At 33.7% G+C, this 27,606-nt stretch overlaps 1 long non-coding RNA gene across 1 annotated transcript; it reads right to left on the bottom strand.

Annotated features, from left to right (window-relative positions):
* Nucleotides 1-2,984: 2,984 nt before the first annotated feature.
* On the bottom strand, nucleotides 2,985-6,417 carry LOC112326540 (uncharacterized). Its single transcript, XR_002980266.2, has 3 exons — nucleotides 5,614-6,417; nucleotides 4,077-4,132; nucleotides 2,985-3,250 (listed from the first exon to the last, which is right to left on the bottom strand). It is a non-coding gene; the product is annotated as an uncharacterized LOC112326540 (long non-coding RNA).
* Between the last annotated feature and the right edge of the window lie 21,189 nt (nucleotides 6,418-27,606).

Raw genomic sequence — 27,606 nt, 5'->3', positions numbered from 1 at the left:
AAAGAAAAAGAGATTTTAGAGGTTTTCAAGAAAGTGGAACTCAACATTCCTTTGCTTGATGCTGTCAATCAAATTCCCAAGTATGCCAAATTCTTGAAAGAGCTGTGTACTACCAAGAGAGCTTTCAAACTGAAAGGTTATGAAACGGTAAGTATGTGGGTGAAGTTGTATCTGCTGTTGTTCAAAAGAATATGCCTTTGAAGCAAAAGGACCCAGGTGCGTTTACTATCCCATGTGTTATTGGTAATGCTAGTTTCAAAAGGGCCTTGTGTGATTTAGGTGCATCCATTAGTGTTATGCCTAAACATGTTTATGATTCTCTTAGTCTTAAGCCTTTGAATAAAACTAGCATTGTAATATAACTTACGGATCGTAGTTTTGTTTACCCACTTGGTGTGATAGAAGATGTCCTAGTCAAGATTGATAGTTTGGTCATTCCTTGTGACTTTTATATTCTTGATATGGAACATGATTCTTGTGATTTATCAAACAACACTCCTATATTGTTTGGGAGACCATTCTTGAAAACTGTCAATACAAAAATTGATTGTGGTAAGGATACTGTCTATGGAGGTAGGAGATGAAAAAATTGAATTTAATTTTCATGATGCAATGACATATCCTTATAGCAATGTTTATTCTATCACATGTTATGACCAAGTTGATAAGTGTGTGCAGCAAGTTTGTGATTTTGATAGTGAGGATGGATTAAGCGTAGCTTTGAGCTATGGCTATGATTTTACCAAGATAGAAGAGATGAAGAGGCATATATGTGTTCCTTAAAACGTGCATGAATCAGCATTGGCTTTGTAAGCTTTGCAAACTGTTCCTCATGATGCAGGAGTCATTCACCCCATCATGGAAGTGAATGGGTGGCGCCTATCCTTTTGGTGCCCAAAAGGATTGGAATTACGTTGAAAGAAATACAAAATGATGGTTACAAGAATGCAAGGATTTACAAAGAAAAGACTAAGAGTCTTCATGACCGAATGCTTACAAGAAAGGAGTTTCATGTTGGAGACAAAGTCCTTCTTTATCATTCGCGTTTGAAACTTTTTCCTAGAAAGTTACGCTCTCGTTGGATTGGACCATTTGTTGTTTCTAATGTTTTTCCTTATGGTGCAGTTGAAATTACAAGTTTAGAAACCAACAAAGTACTCAAGGTCAATGGGCATCGCTTGAAACCTTTCTATGAAGGTTGGACAGCAGAACTCACCGCTTCTGTGGAATTAGCTAAACCAATCTATGAAGAATGAGCATGCAACAGGTCGAACCAATGACATAAAAGAAAAGCGCTTACTGGGAGGCAACCCAGCACAAAAAGAAAAAAAAACAGATTTGTTTTCTTTCTCCCTTATCTTTTATTTTTTACATTTTACTTTATTTTTGTCATTCTCCTATATTCCTTTTCTTTTATTTCAACATTGAGGACAATGTTGTGCTTTAAGTGTGGGGGTATTGGGAGAATGTTGGTTTTCTAATTTTGGTTTTCTTTGTTATATTTCAAAAAAAAAAAACAAGAAAAAATTATGTTTGATCTTTTGAACTCCCATTGGTTTTTGAGAATATGAGTATTATGTATGAGAATTAATTGAGATAGATGAAGATATAAATCAAATGAATGAGTGTGCATGCAAGTTTTAATGTTTAATTGGTTTAGGGATTATTGACTTTGAGAATATGCCATGTTAACTTTATAGTGTTATACCAATGCAAGCTTTTGAGCCTTCAACATTATATTCTTTGATTGTGCATTCTTTCAATGATATGTATCTCTAGAACTTGCTTCATATCTTGTTGAGATTACATTCGCATTACATATATACATGAAGATGATAAATGCATTAGAAATTTTAACCACTTGAGCCAAAAAGCCAACCTAAAGCAAATTATCCTTAGTAAACCCCTTTTGAGCTTGTTTATCTTTTCTTTGCTTTATCCATGTATAAGCCTTAACTTTTTATATGTTTTCATTTTCCCCTGGCCAAGGATTAGTAGAGCATATACTTGTGATATCTCATGGAATTATGGTTGAAAATTATGTGAAAAGAAAAAAGAAGTGATGCTTGATGAAAAGATGGGCAAAGTTGCCAAAGGTAAAAAAAAAAGAAAGAGAAAAAAAAGGAAAAAAAGAAAACAAAGTGTTCCTTTATGTTCTTAAGATTTTATGTTGAAAGAGCTTGAAATCAAAAGAAGTTAAGCATTGGTGATTAAAGATGAAAACTTTATGTGCTTTGATGGAATATCTTGTTTGAAATATCATTTTTCAGAATGCTCTCTTTTCTTTGGTTTGAACCTTTTCTTTTACTCTCTTTTACCTCACCTTAACCTTAGCCCCATTACAACCAGAAAATAAGACCTTTTGATTCATGCATTGTTTGTAATATGTTAGTAATGAAGATGAGATTGAAAAGCAAGCTTATGGTAGAACATATTCATTGATTGAATTTGAGAGATTTAAACACATAAACCCTAAACACGTGAGTGTTGGAGTGTATATTAATGAGAGGACCTATCACTTTGACATGACATAGATTTCATTTAAATCCTGATGATTAATTAAGCTTTGAAGTTTGCATGTAAATGAATTCATGAAAATTTATACTCTTTATCCTTCTTGATTGTATTCTGGTTTATAATGCGTATATTCTTGGACATTGATGGGGGATTAAGAGATGGATCATAGTTATTGTCAATTTGATTTTATTTATCCTTTCTCGAGGACGAGCAAGAGCTAAGTGTGGGGGTATTTTGTAACACCCTGTAATTTAGTACATTCATAAAAGAACTTTGAGCCTTAACTTTTTAAAAAAAATGGGTATTTTTTTTCCACCGAACTTATCCGAGACTTGCCGAAATTCCCACTGAAATTTCGGCAGAGTTTCCTTTATACCTGGAGGTCCCAAGTTATCGACAATCATCCTGTATAGTTATACTCATTTCTCGATCATATCATAATCATGTAGAACCTTAACAACACATCATTCATGGTACATGCCTCACATTTCGCATGCTCATTTCTTTCCCATTAACACACATAATTCATAACAATTGCAAGTAAACAAACTAAGATTACAAATACAGAATAATACATTTTTATGTCCGACACTTAATGTAAAACGAGTACTATTACATATTAAGTCATTTAGTTCCTTAAAGACAAAATACATTAATGTTCATCTTCTTATTCAATCATAGAAAAGGAGACTAGAGGACTTAAAACGCTACTCCTGGCGTGAATCTGAAGGACCTGCAATTTCATAATGTATATAATAAATATAGCATAAAAGGAAAATCACACAATACATGCACAAGTAATTAAACATATATTCAACGATATGCAATCATAGTTCCTTGAAATTCTCATTTATCCTTCCATTATTACGTCTCTATTCATCCTTCCTAGAATCATTCAACATTTTCATTTTGTGTCTTGTTTCACCTCACGAGCGCATTTAATTCATTATAATATCTACCATGTGATTTCTCTCCCTCTTGCTCTATCTCTTTATATCAATTTCAATCCCAACATCTATTATACCCATTATGGCTTTTCCATATAAGTTGTCAAACTCATCATGATTTCGGTCCAATTTTAGTTTATAAATATATTCAACTTACAAATTTCTTGTGCCCATTTCGACACATTCCAATGTTTCTTTAGATTTTCAGTAAAATCTCTCATTATCATGGAACCTGCCATCATTTTCACAATATTCACATCCGATCCATCTTCAAATAATGTGAATACCATACATACATCATTCTATTTAATTCATCAACCTAATCTCATTTGACCACTATAATTAAGGCCAAATTTCATTATCTATCACTATTATTGGCATTTTATTACACTATTATAATTATCACCAAATTCTTATCATGCCAGCAACAACACGAAACCTTAATACAACATATTTACATTATTAGTCATAATTTCTTTGACATCCTCCATGTGCGCAGGACATGATTCTCAAATTATATCAATTACAATTCATTCATTAATTCAAAATACATCATATATATATATATATATATATATATAGCATTGCATTCCTTAAGTGTATAACACCTACCATGGTTAATGAACTTCTAGTCTCACGTCCCAAGCGATACGATATTTGCCTCCATCCTTCACAAGAATTAGATCTTCATCAGTTTCTCTTTTTTTTTCTTTCAATAATCCATAACATAAACACAAATTACCATTTTTGTTTAACAATTAGGTATCATCCAACATTCCATTTATAATCTGACAAGTCAGTCATCTTGACAATATTAACACCACACAAGTAAGTTCAACTCAAGTTGTATATTCTGGTCATTAGAAAACAAAACTAATGCCACTAGCCCATCACCGGGTAACTAATTCCTCCGCCCATCTTATTCCATAATTTCCAATCAATATCCGCCTCTTCAAGGCCGAATGAATAATCCTATCAAGATGTCAATCCCCATTTCATTAATATTTTTAATTATTCCCTATCGGAAATATCATTATAATACCTCTCCCCTAAAACTTGGAAGGGAATGCTGACACTAATAAATTTTCATTAGTGTTATTAGTCTCCCATATCAGGATCAGCTAATCAAGTTCATTGTAAACATCAAAATTAATACCACTGATTGATGTTATCGACTATTGCTAACATGAAATAGCCAATCAGATTTTTCTTTCCATAATATCTTGGAATATTTCTGGAAATGTTGATGTCAAGATTCTTGACATCATTAGCTTTCACTTCAGGAATAGCTAGTCAAGTTTCATGTGATTGCCGATATCGACAACACCGGTCGATATCATTAACTATTCTCACCCGAATAGTTAATCAAATTCAGTATCCCTCATTTTCAAGGATGATTATGCCGATGGATGATTATGCCGATGTTACTAACATCATTAGCCTCCGCATTCGGGACCGGTTAATCAAGTTTCGTGTGATTGCCGATATTGACAGCACCGGTCAATATCATTAACTATTCTCACCCGAATAGTTAATCAAGTTCAGCATCCCTAATTTTCAGGGATGATTATGCCGATGTTAGTAACCTTACTAACATCATTAGCCTTCGCATTCGGGACCGGCTAATCAAGTTTCGTGTGATTGCCGATATTGACAGCATCGGTCAATATCATTAACTATTCTCACCCTGAATAGTTAATCAAGTTCAGTATCCCTCGTTTTCAGGGATGATTATGCCGATGTTAGTAAACCTTACTAACATCATTAGCCTCCGCATTCGGGACCGGCTAATCAAGTTTCGTGTGATTGCCGATATTGACAGCACCGGTCAATATCAATAACTATTCTCACCTGAATAGTTAATCAAGTTCAGTATCCCTCGTTTTCAGGGATGATTATGCCGATGTTAGTAAACCTTATTAACATCATTAGCCTCCGCATTCGGGACCGGCTAATCAAGTTCGAGGAATAATCATCAACGAAGTCTATTAGTGTAATCCATATTCTTAACCCAGTCAAGTACTCAAATCCATTTTTAATTTCTCGTTAATTTCCTCTCTTTGTGGTTTCACCCATAGACGCAAAGACCAAGAATTTAATAAGTTAGTAAATTAACGCTACGTAAAAAGTGTAGGTATAGAACACCTACCAGCTGCAGAAGCTCAACTCGCTCTTCCTTGTTGTTGTTGTGCCCCTCTTGCAGTCCCTCCTTAAGCTCCTACTATACGAGCTCCTGAGAAGTCGAGTAAATGCTTCTCCTACATTTTTAATATAACATCCTGAATCATTATTGAATCTTCCCGATTTATTCATAATATTCATAAATTCACAAAATCGAATACTTCCGTAAACAATTTCCATGAATGTATTTTATTTTCTTACTTGTCATTTAAATTCATTTACATTAGAATTTATTTACACTAACATTAAACGCCCATTTAATTCAATTTTTCATCAATGATCTTCAATGTCCAAAGGGCATGACTTTTCGTCACCGATTTTCTTTTGTCCCAAGACATTTAATCTATCACCAAACAATGTAATTTAACTTAAATTTCATCAATGACTACACATGCCAAATTTTTCCAAAAGCACACTCAAAATGATTCCTTATATCATAATTCAACTTACAACATGATTTCCCATTCTAACACAACCAAAGTATTAGTCAATCACTATTCTTTATAGAATTTAACTATATCATCACTTATCAACACATCAAACATGACTCAAACATAACACAAACACAACCATCATCATTAAACCCATTGCCATTATCCTTAGTCCCAAAACATACTTTTTATGCTAAACCTCATATTCTCATTCAATATTTCTCAAACCAAACTTAAAACATCATTCTGTAAATTTAGAATTCAATAAATACAAACGGTGGAATTATACATCATCATCATTAGAATAACATATCCAAAATTAACATACATCCAACGGTTAAACCTCCTGATATCAGAACAATACTGGACTGACCTGAAATTTGGAGACTTGCTGTTCGGGAAGTATAATTTCTGGTAGGAGTGTTCTTTTCCGATCCAAACCGTTCAGAATTTATATAACATCTGGATGAATAACATATCCAAAATCCAGACCAATCCAACGGTGAAACGATGATATAACGGCCGACGAACAAAGCTGTCTTGAAGGGTGATTTTCCAGAAATGTTCCTCCAGTGACAGCCCTCAAAAGAAGTCTGATATTTGCAATCCCTCCGGTCAGAATGTAGGTGACATTGATTATAATAACATATCCAAAACTCAATCTAATCCAACGGTGCAAAGTCAAAATATGGCTGCCGAAGTTCCTGCCCTGTTGCAATCCCAAAACCCATAGTTTCAAATCAATTTATTCCTTCTATTTTTCAGCAAATCAAGCCATTATCATGCAATTAATCTTGAAATTCACATGAACAATTACTCCCCCAAAATATTTACATGAACCCTAGAATTTTAAACTTGGAGGTTTTCTTCTCCTCATGCAAGAACAAGAGAGAAAAACGAAATTACTAAAGGGTATGTTGCTTACCTTTGCTACTTTAACTTATTTCAATGAATTCTTGCAAAAATTTACAAAAATCATGTCCTCCTCTTCCAATTTCCAGCTTCTTCTCTTTGTTTCTCTCAAGCTCTATAACTCTCTAAGTTGTCATTTAATTTGTTTTCTTGGATATAATCCTCCTAAGCACACTCCCTTTTGATTTTGCTTGAAGAAATGAAGAGAAAATGAAGAAAATGAGACAAAACAAATGGTCTCCCTCCTGTTTTTCCATTTGCAGAGGACGTGATCTGTTTTTAAAGAGAGGAGAGGAGAGGAGAGGAGAGTATTTGTTTTGATAAAATTACAAAAATGCCCTTATTAATGCCCCTTCTGTCATCTTCTTCAATTTACCCGATTTTCAGTGCTCTCATAAATCCTTCCCAAACTCCGATTGACACGAAATTTGAACCTAATATAAAATAATATGTCTGGAGATCCCTTATAAAATTTCAGCCCGATCCAACGGTCGGATTGAGATGTATCATTGATACCGTAAAACTAGACAATCAATGTCTTTTACGCTAAAATCTGAATTTCATGCATTAATTTATTTACTTAGATCCTCGTGATATTTCCCCTTAATTTATACTCAATAAATTCAATATTACCACATTTATCATTAATTTGTCAAAATACGTGTTTTGACCGGGGTTTACATATCTTCTGGGTTTTGTTTTTCTTATTCTTTTATCCATTGAAACTCGTCACTGGTTTCGCTAACGTTACAAGTTTTAAACTAAAAATCATGACTCTCTTTTCGACTTCAACAATACCTTTAAATTTGTTTATGGAGATCATTCTCTCTCTCACATGACACATTTATTGTCATTCCTACTATTTATTCATTTCTTTCATACCGAATATCCATTACTCATCGAAACGTCATTACTTCGATCCTATGTGTTGTTTTTTTTCTTTTTATTATTATTATTTTTATTATTATTTTTACGGGGGTTTACATATTTGATGCAACCATATTATTCGATAGTTTCACCCACATTTAACCGGTGTTTAGCCTATGTTATATATATAAAATGCCTTGATATTCCTTATTTTATGTTTTGAAGGTACTTTTGGATGAAAGATGCAAAAAGGAGTAAATTGGAGGTAATTGGCAGATTTGACGTTTAGTCGATGTTTTGTGTAGAGCACGAGTTCTAGAGGTCGAAATGAAGTGATTCCAGTGGCACTAAAAAGAAAACATCCATACATTTCTAGAAATTTAATGCAAGAAAAATAAAAAGAGAAAGATCATGGAAATCACATCCTGCAAAGTCAAATCTTGCATTCTGACAGTGTTGACCTTTAGCCATTCAAAATTTAATATCTGGAGCTACAAAAGAGCAATTGATGCAAACGCAATTTTTTTGGATTCCTAACTCAAAGAACTATCAACGCCCCCAATTTCAGCCAAAAACGATGTCATATGAGGGAGATATGATTTTTCAAATATGACAACTGAATTCTACCAGCAAACAGGTTTCGTGAAGAAACGAGTCCAAATTCCGAAGCATCTAAACCGACATCCAAGTTTTTATATCAACAATTTAGCTCCTCTAAGTCAGAGCTTGAAGATTTCATGCAAGGCTATTTCTCCTTTTTAGGGAAAATAGTTATTGAAGTACTTAAACGTAAAATACCAACTTAAGAAAGGACTATTTTGTAAAATAGAGACTATGGTTTCTTAGCATATAAAAAGAAAGAGAGAAGGGGCTAGCAGCCAGCAGAAAAGAGGGAGAGCAGAAGGATGCAACAGCCAGCAGAGAATAAACACAAATTCTCTCCTCTACAAACCCTAAAATCATGCTCTCTTCATTCTTTAGAAGTAGTTGTTCAATAGTTATGCAAGGCTAAGTTACTTTCTATGCATGTTCATTTCCTCATAATAACATACATACATATATCATGTATATTTTCAGAGTTAGTATCTCAATGTGCAAGTGTTTGTATGACTCAATTCTTTTATATTCTTATATATAGTATTCACGTGAAAGTCTACTGTTACTGTCTAACTTTGAACTGTTACTGTCCAATTTCCAATTGTTACTATCCAACTGTTACTTTATAGACATTGAACTGTTATTGTCCAACCGTTACTGTCTAGACATTGAACTGTTACTGTCCAACTGTTATTGTCTAACCGTTACTGTCTAGACATTGAACTGTTACTGTCTAGACATTTGAACTGTTACTGTCCAACTATTACTATCTAAACATTGAATTGTTACTATCCAACTGTTACTGTCCAACCGTTACTGTCTAGACATTGAACTGTTACTGTCCAACCGTTACTGTCTAGACATTGAACTGTTACTGTCCAACTGTTACTGTCCAACCGTTACTGTCTAGACATTGAACTATTATTGTCCAACTGTTACTGTCTAGACATTTGAATTGTTATTGTCCAACTGTTACTGACATTGAACTGTTACTGTCTGAACACTCATCAGATTTTTAACTATATCTAAAGTTCTAAAACTCCATTTTAAATGAGATTGATCTCGTTAGAAAGCTAAGACATGAGGCTACAAGTTCCCTGAAGGAAGGAGAACCCAGTTCTGCCTTCAAGATAGTCAAAATTGCTCATCAACTAATCAGTCCTACTGCCCTACATAATCAGTCACGACTCAGTCTCAGTTGGTAACCCATAACTGGAGTTCTACATCTCCAAATTGAGCAAGACCAGTTTCCTTGGTTAGCTAACATTCAAATCTACAATTTCTATGAAGGAACCGGATCCTAATTCCCTCATCCTCCTACCCTAAATCTCACCGAAAGTCAAGAGACAAGTCTGTCCAGATTCGTCACTCCCTTCCCTTCACACAATACTTTCATAAACTATGTACCACACATGAATTAACTTAATTTTAACAACAAATACTTTTTCCCCAATTCATGTCTAAGAACCTTAACTTATAATTCAATATCAAGGCTGATTTCATTATCGAATTTAAAATGAATTTTTAAGATCATGTTTAGAACACCTTACCCGATACGAATTAAGATTTTAATCTTCAACCAGTTGAAGATTTTCAACTCCTTCCTTTCTCTTCTTCTTGTTCAATTTTTTTGTTAATCCCTTGCACACAAGTGTTTATCCCATCTATATACCCTTAATCTTGGATGGGTTCTTGAAATTTTAGTGTTTCTCTCTTGATTTTGTAAGAATGGGTACAAAACTCCCTATTTTCTTTCCTTATGGTTCCTGCAGATTTTTTTTTGGCGAGGAGAGGGTATTTATACTCTATAATTTCCCTTATTTGCATTTAGGCCCCTCTTTTCTTTTAAGTGTATTATTCTCTTCAATAAAATCCAACCCTCAATAGTACCAGGTTTATTATAATGTCTCGAATTATTTTGCCCGGAAATTTATATTCAAAAATTTATGAATTCCTATTTTTATTTAACCATATGCATGAATTTCTTCACTTTTTTTTTTTCCGGGGTTTACATTCTCCCCTCCTAATAGAAATTTCATCCTCGAAATTTGAGTGTTGTACCTGAGTTTATAAACAAGTCGGGGAATTTTCGTCTCATTTCTGATTCTCTCTCCCATGTTTTCTTCCTCGATTTGTGAGCTTCGCCATAAGACTCTGATGATGGGAACTTTCTTATTACAAAGTTCTTTCTCGCCCCAATCGAGTATCTTTATCGGTCTTACCTCAAGTGTTAAGTCTTCTTTTACCTCCACTGGCACTTGAGGTAACACTCTCGAAGGGTCTACATCGGCTTTTCACAACAAAGAAACATGAAATACATTGAACCTTGGCCAACTATGAGGGCAAGTTTATTTCATCTGCTACAGGTCCGATACATTTTCGGATTTCAAATGGTCTGATGAACCTCGGAGCTAACTTTCCCTTCATGCCGAATCTCAGCATGTGCTTCCAACCCTCAACAATACCAGGTTTATTATAATGTCTCGAATTATTTCGCTAGGAAATTTATATTCAAAAATTTCTGAATTCCTGTTTTTATTTAACCATATGGATGAATTTCTTCACTTTTATTTATTTATTTTTTTCTGAGGTTTACAAAATGAAATATTAATTATTGATTGGGGAATAAAAAATTAAGAAAATGAGTTGCTACATGGTGATGTATAGTCGACAACCTTAGATTTGAATGTATTACGTAATTTGTCGTAAAGACAATGTCGAAAGTGACAAATATGAACTTAGACACCATAACAGCTAGTGCGTAATTCAATATTATATGATGTAATCGATGCTAAAAGAATTTTAGATAAATATATTGTTCTCCTTCCTTATGAAAAACCATGTACATGTATTTGATGGCTAAATGTTAAATTTATAATTTTATTTTAGTTGTAATGATGAGCATGAGTATTGTCATATGAGTTGAGGTAATATTGAACCTGAGTAAATTGTTTTGAGCAGGATTGTTAAAAGTGCTAATAAACATAATGATTCCTTTCCCTCATAAAAAAATCATGAGCATAAGTCTTATTGACAACTAATAACTCTTATAATGCTATATATGTTGAAGGTCTATGACACGAAGTGGGACATCACTGATTGTGTTGTTTTACTATTTATAATTTTGTTAGGTACTTATTTTTATGTACTTTGAATATTTAAAATTGTGTTACTAACTTCACATTGAAATGTACTAAATGGTATGATTGTGTTTCTAGCATTTGGTTATTGCATCTCTTTTGTTATGTGTGTGTGTGTGTGTATCCATCACACGTATGTTTTAAGTAAATGAAAATGGAAAGAATATAAGATGAATTGTGAAAAGCGATGTGAAAGAATCAAATGAAAAAACAATTGAATTGATGGGTAGCCGAAGGCTACTATGTGTATGTAATAGATTTATTTGATATTGTGTTGCCTAGAAGGATAATAAAAGAACTGAGGAAATGTATAAGTTATAGGGGAAACTCTGCTGTAAATTTGGTAAACTAAAGAATAAATAATAGAATGTATTGTTAGATAGATTGTACAAAAAAAGAAAAAACTTACCCCATTATACTTAGACATGATGAGAAATATGAAAGTTACATGGAAATTTCAGGTCGTTACAATTCAACATTGGATTTATTTTCAAATAAAATTATAATATTTTTTTTGTTGCATTAGCAAACACTCTTTTTATATAGCTCTTCATAATTCTTTTATTATTTAATGATAAGTACTTAAAAGTGTCTTTTTATTAAGGTTTTGTATCATCATATTGCACTTAAAGTATCATTAAATTCCCTAACTTAAGCATGTTTTATGATAACAAGTCTGATAGTATAAGATATCTTTAATTTATGGTAAATGCTTGTTTTAAATGCAAATTTGCAAAATAGGCATATTTCATAATTTAGATGATTGTTTGATGTGTTTAACCACTAAAATTGAGAAGACAAAGGGAGGGTTGCTTAAGAAGAAAATTCTAGTTGAGTTAGTTCAATTCAAATAGGAACACCATTTGGTTATTGTGTCATAACTAGAGCTGTAGACCTTGAATTTAGACCTAGTTTATCCTGATGGAAAGCTAAGTGTTTCGATGTCGCGGTCACACAAATTAATTACCCTAGCTTAAAACACAACACACAAGATAATATAGAGCAAGCAAGGGGTCGATCTCACGAGGAAGGTTCAAGTCATATTTTTATGCTAGATGATATGCAACTTGGAGGGATTTTGGACGTTATCTAGGCTAAAGGAAAATAAATTAGAAAACTATCAAGCGAAATTAAATAAAATCAGAAAATTATCAAGAGAACAAACCTTGGTCGCAAACACACATCCACCTACAGAAATCAGAACTGATCATGGAAATGAAATATCAATTTATATTCTGAATATTTATCTTTTCTTAATATTGGTTAGTTAACGGATCCGCCGTATAACTAACCCTAACCATCAAACAACCACAGTGTCCGCACTAGTAATTTAATTCAATGACATCCTTAAGAACTAGATAAGTTGATTAATCAAGAAAACATAACTGTCCACAGTCTATGTTTGATTTGATTGAATGTTCTCCCTAAGATTAATAACGTAGATCCGCCACAATTATTAAACTCAATTGCTTCACAAGTTCAACTACCACAACTCCGGTTTTGATCTCAAACTTAGCAATAGATTGTCTACAATAATAATTTAGAGTCCGCTCTAGCAATTAAAATAAACAATCATAGGAAAAATAAGCATAGGAGAACAAACATATTCATCACATAAACTGAAAAGAAAAGGTAAAATAAATCTCACAGTTCTTGAAATCTGAAGGTTTTCGTGTCCTTGTAACCAAGAAAAAGTGTTTAGCCTTGCATATTTGTTGAACAACTAATCAAAAAGAAGGAAGAATGCATAATTTTGAGTTTCTTAGAGAAGGGGGGCATTTTTCTCCTCTTGGCTGGCTGCTCCCCTTCTCTTCTCTTATTCTTTTTATATCCTAGAAAACCCTAGTCTCTATTTTACAAAATAGTCCCCCCTTAAGTAGACAATTTACATTTAAGTACTTCAATAACTATTTTCCTAAAAAAGGAGAAATAGCCTTGCATGAAATCTTCAAGATTTGACTTAGAGGAGCTAAATTGATGAAATAAAAACTTGGATATTGGTTTAGATGCTTTGGAACATAATTTGGACTCGTTTCTTCACGAAACCTGTTTGCTGGCAGAATTCAGTTGTCATCTTTGAAAAATCATATCTCCCTCATAAGACATCTTTTTTGTCTGAAAGTTGGAATGTTTATAGGAATTTGAGTACCAAATCCAAAAACATTTAGTTTGCATCAATTGGACTTCTGTAGCTCCAGATATGCAAGTCGGAATGGCCAAATATCAACACTGGCAGATTGCAAGATTTGACTTTGAAGGCTGCGATTTCTATGCTCTTCCTTATTTTATTTTCTTGCCTTAGATGTCCAGAAAGGTATGGATGTTAGCTTTTTAATTCCACTAGAATCACTTCATTTTGACCTCTACAGCTCACGCTCTGCACAAAACATCGAGTGAAGGTCAAATCTGCCAATTATCTCCAATTTACTCCTTTTTGCATCTTTCATCCAAAAGTGCCTTCAAAACATAAAACAAAGAATATCAAGGCATTTTATATATAAAACATAGGCAAAACACTAGTTAAATGTGGGTGAAACTATCGAATAATATGGTTGCATCACTAAGACATATGACTAAAACATTCATGAAGAGTCTAAGATTCAATACTGTCATTTTCAAGTTCAAATCGTAGCAACAAAAGAGAAGTCTGAATTTGTCATGCTGCCTAGACATAATTCAGTGTTCAGCACATATGTCGAGTTCTAGAAGTCAAAATGAGCTCATTCATTTTTTATTGGAAAGCTGTGATAAATACCCACAACTTTCATGGAGACCATCTATTCAAATTCTGATGTTATCAATAACATTTTGTCCAGCCAGCAAATTAATAGTTAGCCACCAAATCAATAGTTCTAAAATTTAGCTATAAAAGAAGGCATTATCCATACATTTAGGTATCTTGGTTTTCAGATCAAAATCTTGCTCTTTTGCTTTCTTTCTTTGTATTTTTATAATGTTCAAGTTTTATTTCATGTTATATTCTCATTAATCTCTTGTTTATGTTTATCATTTCCTTTACTATACTTAATTAATTTATATCATAACTATGCTTTTATCTTGTTTATTTATGTTTTTCTCCTTCATTATGTTTAGTTAAGTTTATTTTTCTAAGGTAAAAAGGTTACACTAACGGTGTAAGAATAAGTATAGTATAAACTCAACATGGACTTTAATATTTATATTCAAGAAAGTTTGCTATTAACATGTTTTATAATTGTTATCTTATTCATTCTTAATACCCTGCTCGTTAAGTGGTGAGTCTAGATTCGTGGTGTACAACCCCTGATACAATAAATACTTGATTCTTTCATAGCCTACTGTATGGATAACCAACACCTATGCTATGAAAGGAACTTAATTTGTTGTTGACATAAGTTAGCACCATGAATACCTGACAACATTTACAAGTATTAACATTACTAAAATAAGATTATTAGTATGATCATGTTAATAATTTAAAATGAGCCATTAATGATAAATCACCCGATTAGAACCTCTTTTGTGTGTGGTTTCCAGTTGAGTAATAAAAAGAGTTTGGACTATACTTATTTAAAATACCATTAGTGGATCCTCTAACCTTGACAATTGTTTTATCTTTATTTAATCTTTACATCAATATCACATCTCAAAGTTCTCTTCAAATTTGTTTCTTTTATTATTTGTGGTTTTGTATAGTTAACCTCCCTGTGGATAGACTCTTGTCTTGTCGGGTTATTTATTACTTTGACACTCTTACACTTGGGAGAAGACATCAACTATTTGATCGTGTCAAGTTTTTGGCGCCATTGCCGGGGAGGTAAGTTACTGTATAAACTATAAATTTTATTTTATTTCTTTTCACTTTTATTTTATTTAATTTTTGTTTCATCTTTTTCTCTTTTCTTTTTGCACTCACATGAGAGTTTGGTCATGCATATTAAGTGGTAGACTTTCTAGGAAATATTCATCTTCTTTAGAAAACATGGTCGAAGAGGATAACCAGTCACTTCATAATGAGAATAACCATTTTAGAACACTTAGAGACTATATGAATCCAACAAGAACAAGTGCACCATCATGTATAATTTTCCCTCTTGATGCATCTCTCTTCAATTTTAAACCAGATATTATTCAACTTTTATCTACTTTTCATGACTTAGATCTAGAAAATCCATACTTTTATTTGAGAGAATTTGAAGAAGTTTGTAACACTTAAATGACTTAAATTGCAACATGAACACCATCAGATTATAGTTTTTCCCTTTTTCTTTAAAAGATAAAGCTAACACATGGCTATAAAATCTTAGGTTAGGATCCATTCATGCTTGAGATGAAATGCAACAAAGGTTTTTGAAGAAATTTTTTCCTTCTCATAAAACAAACTCTTTCAGAAGACAAATCACCACATTCACTCAAAAGCCAGGAGAAACATTTTACCAGTGTTGTGATAGGTATAGAGACTTGCTTAATACATGTCAACATCATGGTTTTGAAACATGGAGATTGGTTTCACACTTTTATAAAGGGTTAACACCTAAAGATAGACAAATGATGGAATTGATGTGCGATGAAACTTTTGAATATAAAGGCCCTGATGAAGCAATGGAGTAGATAAACTTATTAGTTGAAAATGCTCAAATTAGGACACTACAGGCACTAGGTGAAACTCAGCCACATATATCTAGTTGAGGCATGTACAACCTTAGGGAAGTCATGACCTCTAAGCCAAATTTTCATCTTTAGTTAGAAAGTCGAGGCACTAGAATTGAAAATGAGTGGTCAATTAAAATTTATTCAAGAAATTGTGTGTCAAATTTGTGAAACTAATGAACACTCAACCAATGATTATCCAACTTTGCTTTCTTTCAAGGAATGTCTCCATGAACAAGCCAATGCTTTAAACAGTTTCCAAAGGCCAAATCCTAATACATACTCACAAACGTACATCCTTGATTGTAGAAATCATCTAAATTTCAGTTGGAAGATTAGTAATAATAATACTCAAACTTCACAGCCAACATTTCAAGCACACCATAATTTCTAAAATTCTCACGGATATGCACCTACTTATGCTCCCCATTCTAGAAGAAATCTTGAGGAAACATTGCATGCATTCATTGATAAGCAAGAGTCAATCAACACTTAAAATGCTCAAACTATAGCATATTTAAAAGATACTTTTGCAAAATTCACAAATGCTCTTAATTTTCAAGAGAAAGGTAAATTTTTGTCTCAACCATAGCAAAATCCCAAAGGACAATACAATTCAAGTGTGAGTAGCTTAGGAAGCCAACACATAGATCAAATCAAATCAGTCATTACTTTCTATAGTTGTAAGGTTATTGAAAAACCCATTCTTGAACCTTGTGAGAAAGATGATGAGTCAATCTCTAAGGGTAAGGAAAAGGTTGAACCTGAACATTGCAAAGAAAAGACTAATTTCCCACTAGTACTTCCATTTCCCCATGCCATGACCAAACAAAGGAAAGTCAATCACAATTATGAAATCTTTGAAACTTTGAAACAGGTAAGGATCAATATACCTTTGTTGGATGCTATTAAATAAGTACCTTCTTATGCTAAATTTTTGAAAGACTTGTGCATTGTGAAGAGAAAATTGAATGTGAAGAGAAAATTGAATGTGAAAAAGAAATCTTTTTTGGTTAAACAAGTAAGTGCCATTCTTTAAAACAACAATTCTATGAAATATAAAGACTCTGGTTGTCCTAGAATTTCATGCTTTATTGGAGAACATAAAATTGAAAAAGCTTTACTTGATCTTGGAGTTAATGTGAATTTACTTCCATATTCAGTTTTTCAAAGTCTCAATCTAGGTGAGTTAAAATCAACTTCTGTAACTCTTTTATTTGTTCATAGATCTGTAAAAGTGCCTAGAGGAATAGTTGAAGATGTGTTAGTACAAGTTGATAAATTCATTTATCCTGTGGATTTTATTATCTTGAATACACAACCTGTTGAAGTATGTAATTCAATTCCAGTTATTTTAGGACGTCCATTTCTTACAACTTTTAACGCATTGATTAATTGTAGGAATAAAGTGATGGAGTTATCTTTTGGAAACATGACATTGAAAATGAATGTTTTTAACATTTGCAAGCAACCCGGAGATGATAATGATTTACAAGAAGTCGACTTTATTGAAAAATTAGTTTATGATCAATTTGAAACTACTTCTAGTGAAACTGAGTTTAATGAATCTAAAGATTTGCAAATGATTTATTTTCAAGAAAAATCAAAGGCAAGTAGTTGGAGACAAAAAATTAAGGAACTGCCACCATGATTAATTGAGTCCATACCTTCAAGTGTTCAACCACTAAAACTTGATTTAAAGTTGTTACCATCTAATCTCAAGTGCTCATTTTTGGGGGAGAATGGAACTTTTGTGGTAATAATCTCTTCCAAACTTAATGCACATCAAGAAGGTAAGTTATTACAAACTCTGAAAATGCAAAAAAAAAATGCATTAAGATGGACCATATCTGACATAAAAGGAATTAATCCTTTGATTTGCACACACAAGATTTATTTGGAGGAAAATGTTAAACCCTTTAGAGAAGAAATGCAACAAAGGCTTAATCCTAATATGAAAGAAGTAGTGAGGAATGAAGTCATTAAGCTTCTAGATAATGTAATCATTTATCCTATTTCTAATAGCTAATGGGTAAGTCCTACCCAAGTTGTACCTAAGAAGTCTGGAGTCACTGCGATAACAAATGAGAAAAATATAGGTCATGAATTTTATTGTTTTCTAGATGGCTATTCAGGTTACAACCAAATTAAAATTGCATTTAAAGATCAAGAGAAAACTATTTTCACATATCCATTTGGTACTTTTGCATATTGATTTGCACACACAAGATTTATTTGAAGAAAAATGCTAAACCCTCTAGAGAAATGCAACGAAGGCTTAATCCTAATATGAAAGAAGTAGTGAGGAATGAAGCCATTAAGCTTCTAGATAATGGAATCATTTATCCTATTTCTAACAGCTAATGGGTAAGTCCTACCCAAGTTGTACCTAAAAAGTCTGGAGTCATTGTGATAACAAATGAAAAAAATGAGTTAATTCCAACCAAAACTATTACTGGTTGGCGCATCTGCATTGACTATAGAAAACAAAATTCAATGACTAGGAAAGATCATTTTCCTTTACCTTTCATGGATCAAATCCTAGAAAGAGTTGCATGTCATGAATTTTATTGTTTCCTAGACGGCTAGCCAGATTACAACCAAATTAAAATTGTATTTGAAGATTAAGAGAACTATTTTCACATGTCTATTTGGTACTTTTGCATATCAAAGGATGCCTTTTGAATATTGTAATGTTCCAGCCACATTTCAAAGATGCATGTTGAATATATTTAGTGATATGGTTGAACGCTTTCTTAAGATTTTTATGGATGATTTTTCTGTTTTTGGTTATTCATTTGATGATTATTTAACTAATTTGAAAAAGGTTTTGAGCAGGTGTGAAGAGAAGAATCTTGGGCTCAATTGGGAAAAATGTCATTTCATGGTAACAAACGGCATTGTACTTGGTCACATTGTTTCATCAATAGGAATTGAGGTTGATAAGTATAAAATCAAGTTAATTGCCAACACAAAAATCTATTAAATATGTTATATCATTCTTAGGACATGCTAGTTTTTATAGGAGGTTTATTAAAGATTTTAGTGCAATATCTAAACAACTATGCAACCTTCTAATAAAGAATAATGTTTTTGAATGGACTGAACATTGTGAAGAAGCATTTGTTAAACTTAAAAACTTGTTTACTTCTGCTCCTATCATTCAACCTTCTAATTGATCATTACCTTTTGAAATAATGTGTGATGTTAATGATTATTATGTAATGGATGTTGTCTTGGGACAAAGAAAAGATAAGAAACCTTATGTGATTTACTATGTAAGTAAAACTTTCAATAATGCTCAAATAAATTACACTACCACTGAAAAGGAATTACTTGCAGTAGTTTTTGCATGTGAAAAATTTAGATCTTATCTTGTTAGCTCACCTATTATTTTTTTTAGTGATCATGCAACATTAAAATATCTTCTTTCTAAGAAGGATTCTAAGGCTATATTGGTACGGTGGATTTTGTTACTTTAAGAATTCGATATCACAATCAAGGACAAGAAAGACACCGAAAATGTTGTCGCTGATCATTTGTCAAGATTGACAATAGAGTCAACATATGACATCACACCAAACAATGATTACTTTCCTGATGAATCTTTACTTTATGTTGCTACAATGTCTTGGTTTGCTAATATTGTCAATTTTCTTGTAATATGAAATTTGCTAGCTCATTGGAGTACCCAAGACAAAAGAAAGTTTTTGAGCGAAGTGAAGAACTTTTACTAGGATGACCCTTACTTATTCAAGTATTGTCCTAATCAAATATTTTAAAGATGCATTTCTGATAATGAGGTAAGTAGTGTCATTAGATTTTATCATTTTGAGGCATGTAAGGGTCATTTCTTATATAAAAAAGATGATTGTAAAAATCTTATAGTGTGGGTTTTATTGGCCCATCATGTTTAAGGACACACATGCATTTTGTGAAACTTATGAAAATTATCAAAAGTTAGGATCTATTTCAAAACGTCATGTGATGCCTTTAAATCCTATTCTTATAATTGAAATCTTTGACTATTGAGGTATAGATTTTATGGGTCCATTTCCTCTGCATTTGTTTTTTTGTACATATTATTTGTAATAGATTATGTTTCAAAATGGATAGAGGCAATTCTAAGTTGAAATAATGATCACAAAACAATGATCAAGGTTTTGAAAGAAAATATTTTAAGTCGATTTGGAATCCCTCAAGCCATGATAAGTGATGGTGGAACATATTTTTGCAACAAGCCATTTCAATCTATTCAAGAAATATGGAATCACATATAAATTTGCCACCCCTTATAACCCTCAAACAAGTGGACAAGTAGAACTTGCTAATAGGGAGATCAAACAAATTTTGGAAAAAACAGTGAACCCTAATAAAAAAGACTAATCTTAAGACTTAATGATGCACTTTGGGCTTATCAAACTGCTTATAAAACATCATTAGGTATGTCACCTTATAGGCTAGTTTATGGAACACCTTGTCACTTGCCTGTGGAACTTGAACATACAAAATGATGCATATGAGAATTCAAAAATTCATAAAGCAAGAATCAAAGAGTTTCATGACAAGAATATCTTGAGAAAAACATTTGATGTTGGTCAAAAAATTTTGCTTTGTAATTCTCGACTCCACTTATTTCCTGGAAAGTTAAGATCAAGATGGAGCTATCCATTTATTGTGAAACATGTGTATCCTTATGGGACCTTTGATATTGAGAATCCAAAGAATGACAATGTTTTTACGGTAAATGGACATCGTTTGAAACTTTACTTTGATAATTTTCCTAGTGAAAATGAATCAATTGGTTTGAGTGATCTTGTTTATAAAGATTGATTATTTTGTTTTTCTCACATTGTTTTTGTGTTTCTTTTTTGTGTGACTTTTGTTTTGTTAGTATCTTTCCAACCTCGGTTAAATGGCGGATATTAGTACTTTATGACTCTTAAGTTGGTTCTTTCAGTTTCCCATGATAACTGATATCTATTTATATATCTGTTCAATTCCTTATTCCTTCTCTTTTCTTTACATCTCTTCTCCACTTCTCATCTGAAAAATGGATATCACTCTTGAGAAATTGAAAAGGTATTTTCCCACTTTGCCTCAAAACACGTTAACAAAAATTTACTGTGTTAGGTGTGAAAGATTAAGGTTGTTAATGAACCATAGTATGCCAAAAGATATTTGCTGGATAATTGAAGTAAAGGTCCGGTTATGAAGTGAGTCTTCTAATTCTAGGACATGTAAAAACACTTTTGCAAAGAAACGCCGTGCAAAACGATTAAAAGTTTATCACAAATATGCCATATGGACTTGTAATGCACAATGTCATTATTTAGGAATGATATTTATAAACCATGAAGATAAAATACAATTTATTAAGGATGGCCTGAGTAAGGAGTCTTTAGATAATTTTGTATTGACTATTGAGACGCATCCTAGTAGAGATGTTCATCATGTAATTGATGATTTATAGCCCTATTTTCATAAAGAATATGCTAGACATAGTGATGTGAACCCTAGCAGAATTGAATGGAATTTGCGAACCCAAGATTTATCTAATCCAAGTTTGCTGAAAATAGGATGAGCTTATCACAATGGATGACCGGAAAAAATGATTGATTAGCTTCAGCTAATGGCATCCGAATGGATGACCGGGACAAATGACTGATTAGCTTCGGCTAATGGCATCCGAATAGATGACCGGGACAAAATCTATCTAATCCAAGTTTGCTGAAAATAGGATGAGCTTATCACAATGGATGACCGGAAAAAATGATTGATTAGCTTCGGCTAATGGCATCCGAATGGATGACCGGGACAAATGACTGATTAGCTTCGGTTAATGGCATCCGAAGGGGGTAACCGGGATTAATAAATGATTAGCTTCGGATAATGGCATTCTAAGCGAATGACCGGGATGGATAAATGATTAGCTTCGACTAATGGCACTCTAAGTGGATGACCATGATGAGTAAATGATTAGCTTAAGCTAATGGCACCCTAAGTGGATGACCAGGATGAATAAAGGACTACCTTTGGCTAATAACATCCTAAGTGGATGACTAGGATGAATAAATGATTGGCTTCCGTTAATGGCATCCTAAGAGGATAGCCGGATTTGAGAGTTAGGAGTTAATTTCAAGAATTGATGCGTTCATGTATACTGTGTTTTGTATATACTAAGTATATGAAAGAACAATGATTGTTATGTTTTAAACAGAGAATAATGTTAGTTCGGCTAACGGTATTCGAGATGAATGATCGAGTTTGAGTATTGTAATTAGCCTCGGTAATTGATGAACTATTAACGGTGGTATTTACATAAGTAAGGAGAAATGATAGAATTACACGCTTTTGGTCCATGAATGAAATGTTACGCTAATATTGTTTTATTATGTTTCTTTAAATTGCCTATAATGCTTGAAATTATCTTGTGTTATAACAGGGGCATCATACCAACATGGTGTGTAGGGAAATCCGTTTCGTAGCTCACACATTTTGAAAAGAACTATATATTCACATGTTATGAGTGATATGAGTTCTATATGAACGGACGTGTTAATCACTAAATTAGTCGTCCGACCTCTTTTGTAAAGACTGGTAATGAAAATTGAAATGGAACACGTATGTGAATGAGCGAACAAGTTGATATGATGTGTACATATATACATATGAGGTATTCATCTAATAAGGATGTCGTGTTGTGAAATTACATGAGGTAAGGATAACGAAAGTACTAGTTGTGTAAGTTGTTGTTCGACACTCTTATATGATCTCGTGATGTTAACGAGACTAGAACAAGAATGTGAATTTATGAGTATATCAATACGATGTAATGTAAACCTATGAGTATGGAAATATAATATTATGGGCACATGTATTGAGAATCCATTTTATGGGAATGTTGATTTACATTATCCTACGTAGATTATGCCTTGATAATGAACAAAATGCAATAATAAAATTGAAGAATGATGTGGTTGAAAACATCAAGAAACCGGACGATTAAAAAAAAATTTCATCAATTTCGGCATTGAAAAAGCCGGGTCGTTACAGTTGGTATTAGAGTGCCTGGTTTGGATCCTAAGGATTGATGAAAATAATGTTGTTGCGACCTATTTCTGGATGGTGCGCACTCGCCAAGGGGCTCGAACCAAGCCACCCTCCATAGAAAGGAGGAGCAGTGGCTGAAGTGCCAAGATTGGCAGGATGAGGATCCATTGGATGATAATGCTTCCCACACTCCAGCAAGAGCATCTGGGTTCTTACGGGAAGAGCCACAAGAGTTGAAGAAGAACAGGTACCAAACCAGATGGAGGAAATACCCCTAATAGAGATGGGGTAGCAAGAAAGAGCAGGGAAAACATGGTATTACTCGTACAGTTGGTTAAAGGCACAAGAGAAATGGGCTACGAACCATATTTCAGGGAAACAAGATGCTTTGATAGCTGAGAGGTGGATTAGAAAAGTGAAGGAACAAGAATTATTGGCGTTGAGACAAGGGAAATGTCGGTTTGGAATATGAGCAGAAATTCCATGACCTTTCACTATTTGCTCTACACTACATCCCCACCAAAGAACTCGTGATTGAGAAGCTGAGAAATGGGCTTCGACAGGAATTGAAGCAAGGGTTGATTGCTTTACGGTTTTAATCAGTGAGAGAAATAATTGAGGCAACACAAGTGACACGACCAAAGAGTTGATGTCTTCTCCCAAGTGTAGGAGTGTCGAAGTAATAAATAACCTGGCAAGACCGGGATCGAACCACATGGAGGTTAACTGTATAAACTACAAATAAAGAAATATATAATAACATAAAAGGAGTTGAAGAGAGCTTTGAGATGTGATATTGATATAAGGATTAAACAAAGATAAAATAATTGTCAAGGTTAGAGGATCCACTAATGGTATTTCAAACAAGTATAATATAAACTCTTTTTATTACTCAACTGAAAACCACACACAAAGGAAGTTCCAATCAGATTATAAATTGTTAACATGATTACATTAGTTATCTTATTCGAATAATGCTAATACTTGTAAATGTTGTCAGGTATTCATGATAATAACTTATGTTAACAACAAATTAAGTTCCTTTCATAGCACAGGTGTCGGTTATACCATAAGGTTGGGCTATGAAAGTGCCAAGTATTTGTTGTACCAAGGGTTATACAACATAAATCTAGATTAACCATTTAACAAGCAAAGTATTAAAAGTGAACAAGATAACAAATACAAAACATGTTAGTATCAAACATTAAAGTTCATGTTGAGTTTATACTATACTTATTCTTACACCATTAGTGTAACCTTTTCACCTTGACATAATAAACTTAGCTAAACATAATGAAAGAGAGAAACATAAATAAACAAGATAAGAACATAAATAAGATATAAGTTAACTAAGTAAAGGAAAGGAAATGAAAAGCATAAACAAGAGATTAATATAAACAAAACTTAAGCATTACAAAAATATAAAGAGAGAGAGCAAGAACATGATCTTGATCTGAAAATCAAGATGCCTAAATGCATGGCAAATGCCTCCTTTTATAGGCCAAAATTCAGAAGTATTGATTTGATGACTAATTGTTGAGTGGGTGGCCACATCTTGACTTGGTGACAATCCTTATCTTCTTATATGAACAAAACGTCATTGTTATCGTTAGAATTTGAATAGATTGTCTTCATGAAAGTTCTAGGAAATTGTCTCCACTTTCCAACCCAAAACGAATCGGTGCATTTGGACTTCTAGAACTCGAGATATGGGTTGAACACTAAACAATGTCTGGGCTGCAGGACAGATTCAGACTTCTCTTTTGATGCTAAGATTTGGACTTCCAAACAGCAGAATTTAGTCTTGGACTCTCCTGAATGTTTTAGGCCTATATCTTAGCTTTCTAGCCATATAAACCAAACTAAAATCCAAGATCTACAGCTCTAGATATGACCCAATGACTGAATAGTGTTCCAGTTTGGACTGAACCAGCATCTCTTTTCTAAGCTTTGCCCTCTATTTATCTTCTCAATTTTAGTAGTTAAACTCATCAATCAATCCTTTCATTTATGTGATAGGCCTGCATTTAAGATGAACATTTACCATAAATTAAAGGTATCTTATAGTATTAGACATGATATTATAAAACACGCTTTAGTTAAGGAGTTATTGATACTTTAAGTGCAAAATGATGATATAAAACCTTGATAAAAATGCACTTTTAAGTACTAATCAACAAGCTTTGGAAGCCTGTATTGGAAAGGATCCACAGGGACATCAGGGAACAGGTAAAAAGAAAGATGGGGATGATTTTACTAGTAGACCACCATTTTAAAAAAAAAAGTGGAATGTTTGAGGTCATTATAAAAAGGAATGCCCTAACCAAAACATTGGGCATACACAAAGTATGCAACAACCAAGTCAAAGTTACCAACAATCCATCACAATGAATAGGCCAGTGAGGTCTTCCCAATCAGGGGCAGATTCTAGCCGAGGGAGGCTAGGGGCACAAAATGATCGGACTCTAGGAAGAGTCTTCCACCTGACACAGGAACAAGTTAATGCTGCAACCGATGTGGTAGCAGGTACACTATCGATGAATAACTTTAATGTGCTTGTGTTGTTTTGAACTGGGTGCTACCCACTCATTTAGTACAAGGAGAATTGCCACCAAATTGGGGGAAAGGACTGGAAGTAGTAGAAACGGGGCTCGTAACTGGAATCCCAATAGGGAACATGGTTGAAACAAATATCATGTATGTGGGAGTAAGGGTTAGTATAGCTGGATATGAAACAAAAGTAAACTCGATCCCCTTAGAATTACATGATTTTGGTATAAACCTAGACATGATTAGCCGAGTGAGTACAAGGCCAAATAGATTGCCATACTATAACTGTTACGTTCCACAATACCAAAGGTCTGGTAGTTTGCAGTGAACCCTCGAAGAAAGGACTTGGGTGTGATTTGACACAATATGGGGAAGTGATTGCTTATGTGTCATGATAGTTAAAGACTCACGTAGAGAATTACTCGATACATGACCTGGAATCGGTTATTGTGGTGTTTGCTCTAGAATTTGGTGGCACTATCAATACGAGTCCCTTTAATTTCGAGGACAAAATTTTTATTAGGAGGGGAGAATGTAAACACCCAAAAAAGAGAGAAATAAAGCCGAAATGACTCCACCATCGCAGCCGAATTCTGAATCGGCAGTGGCACTGTTGGCTGTCGATTTCTGAATCGGCAGCGACACAGTTTTGCTGCTGATTTTTGAATCGGCAGTGGAAAAGTTTTTGGCTGCCGATTTCTAAATCGACAACAACATAGTTTTTGGTTGCTGATTTTTGAATCTGCAGCGGCACAATTGATTGTCGATTTCTGAATCAGCAGCGACGGAGTTTTATCGCTGATTTCTGAATCGGCAGCGGCATAGTTGGCTGCCGATTTCTGAATCGGCAGCGACGTAGTTTTTATTGTCGATTTCTGAATCAGCAGCGATAGTGTAAGACCTAACAAAAATTAGAATTAGACCAGCCTATCCTAGGGGAGAATGGGAATAGAAACCAGCCCAAGATAACCTAAAAGGGGGGTAAGGACAGCCTTGGTCCCAAACACCCCAGCACATTTTGGGGGATATAAATACAAGGAGAGAGAAAGGGTGACTCCCCACTCTTCCCAAAAATGAGTTGCATGCTCTTGCCCCCTTCCCTCTTCCCAAAATAAGCTGCATGCTCTTGTTCTTTCCTCCTTCCCAAAGAGAGCTCAACAACTCTACTACATGTGCCTCAGGCGTGAGAGAGAGAAGAGAGAGCTTGACAAGAGGCGGGACAGCTGCAGACATGAAGGGAGTGGAGGCCTAAAATCAGTGGGAAACTGACAAGAGAAGGAGAAGCCGAAAGAGAGGAAGAGGAAGAAGCAAATCACGAGTAGAAAGGGGAGAAATGTTGTCAAACCCGTCCCAAAAATACTAAATCCATGAGGTATGAACCATGTCCTTCTCTACCTGTTCTTAAGGCCTTGAAACTGAAAGGAAGAAGAAAACTATGGATGCATGGCCTAGGAATTTTACTCCAACTGTTAAGGAAAGAACTAAGCTAAAAGGAGGGATACAAAACGGGGCTGAATGGGGGACCTAATTCCAGAATATTTAACAAAAGAAATATTGCAAATTTGAATGCACAAACTTGGAAAGTAGTGAGAAGAACCTAAATCAAATATGCATGTTGAGATTTGATTGTGCACTGTTCATGCTTTTGTGATATGAATTGGAGTATGACTGTTTTTGTTATGTGTACAAGTTTCAGCTAGGAAGTGTTACAAAGGAGAAAAGCCTAGCGTAAGCTTTACGCTTGGACATAGGGAAGAAGTCGAATCAGAAACGATTTCGTCA

This window comes from Populus trichocarpa, chromosome 2 (genome assembly GCF_000002775.5).
Source record: "Populus trichocarpa isolate Nisqually-1 chromosome 2, P.trichocarpa_v4.1, whole genome shotgun sequence".
In the NCBI taxonomy this organism is placed as follows: Eukaryota; Viridiplantae; Streptophyta; class Magnoliopsida; order Malpighiales; family Salicaceae; genus Populus; species Populus trichocarpa.
The sequence above is the reverse complement of the archived record's forward strand: the minus strand, read 5'-3'. Positions and strand labels throughout refer to the sequence as shown.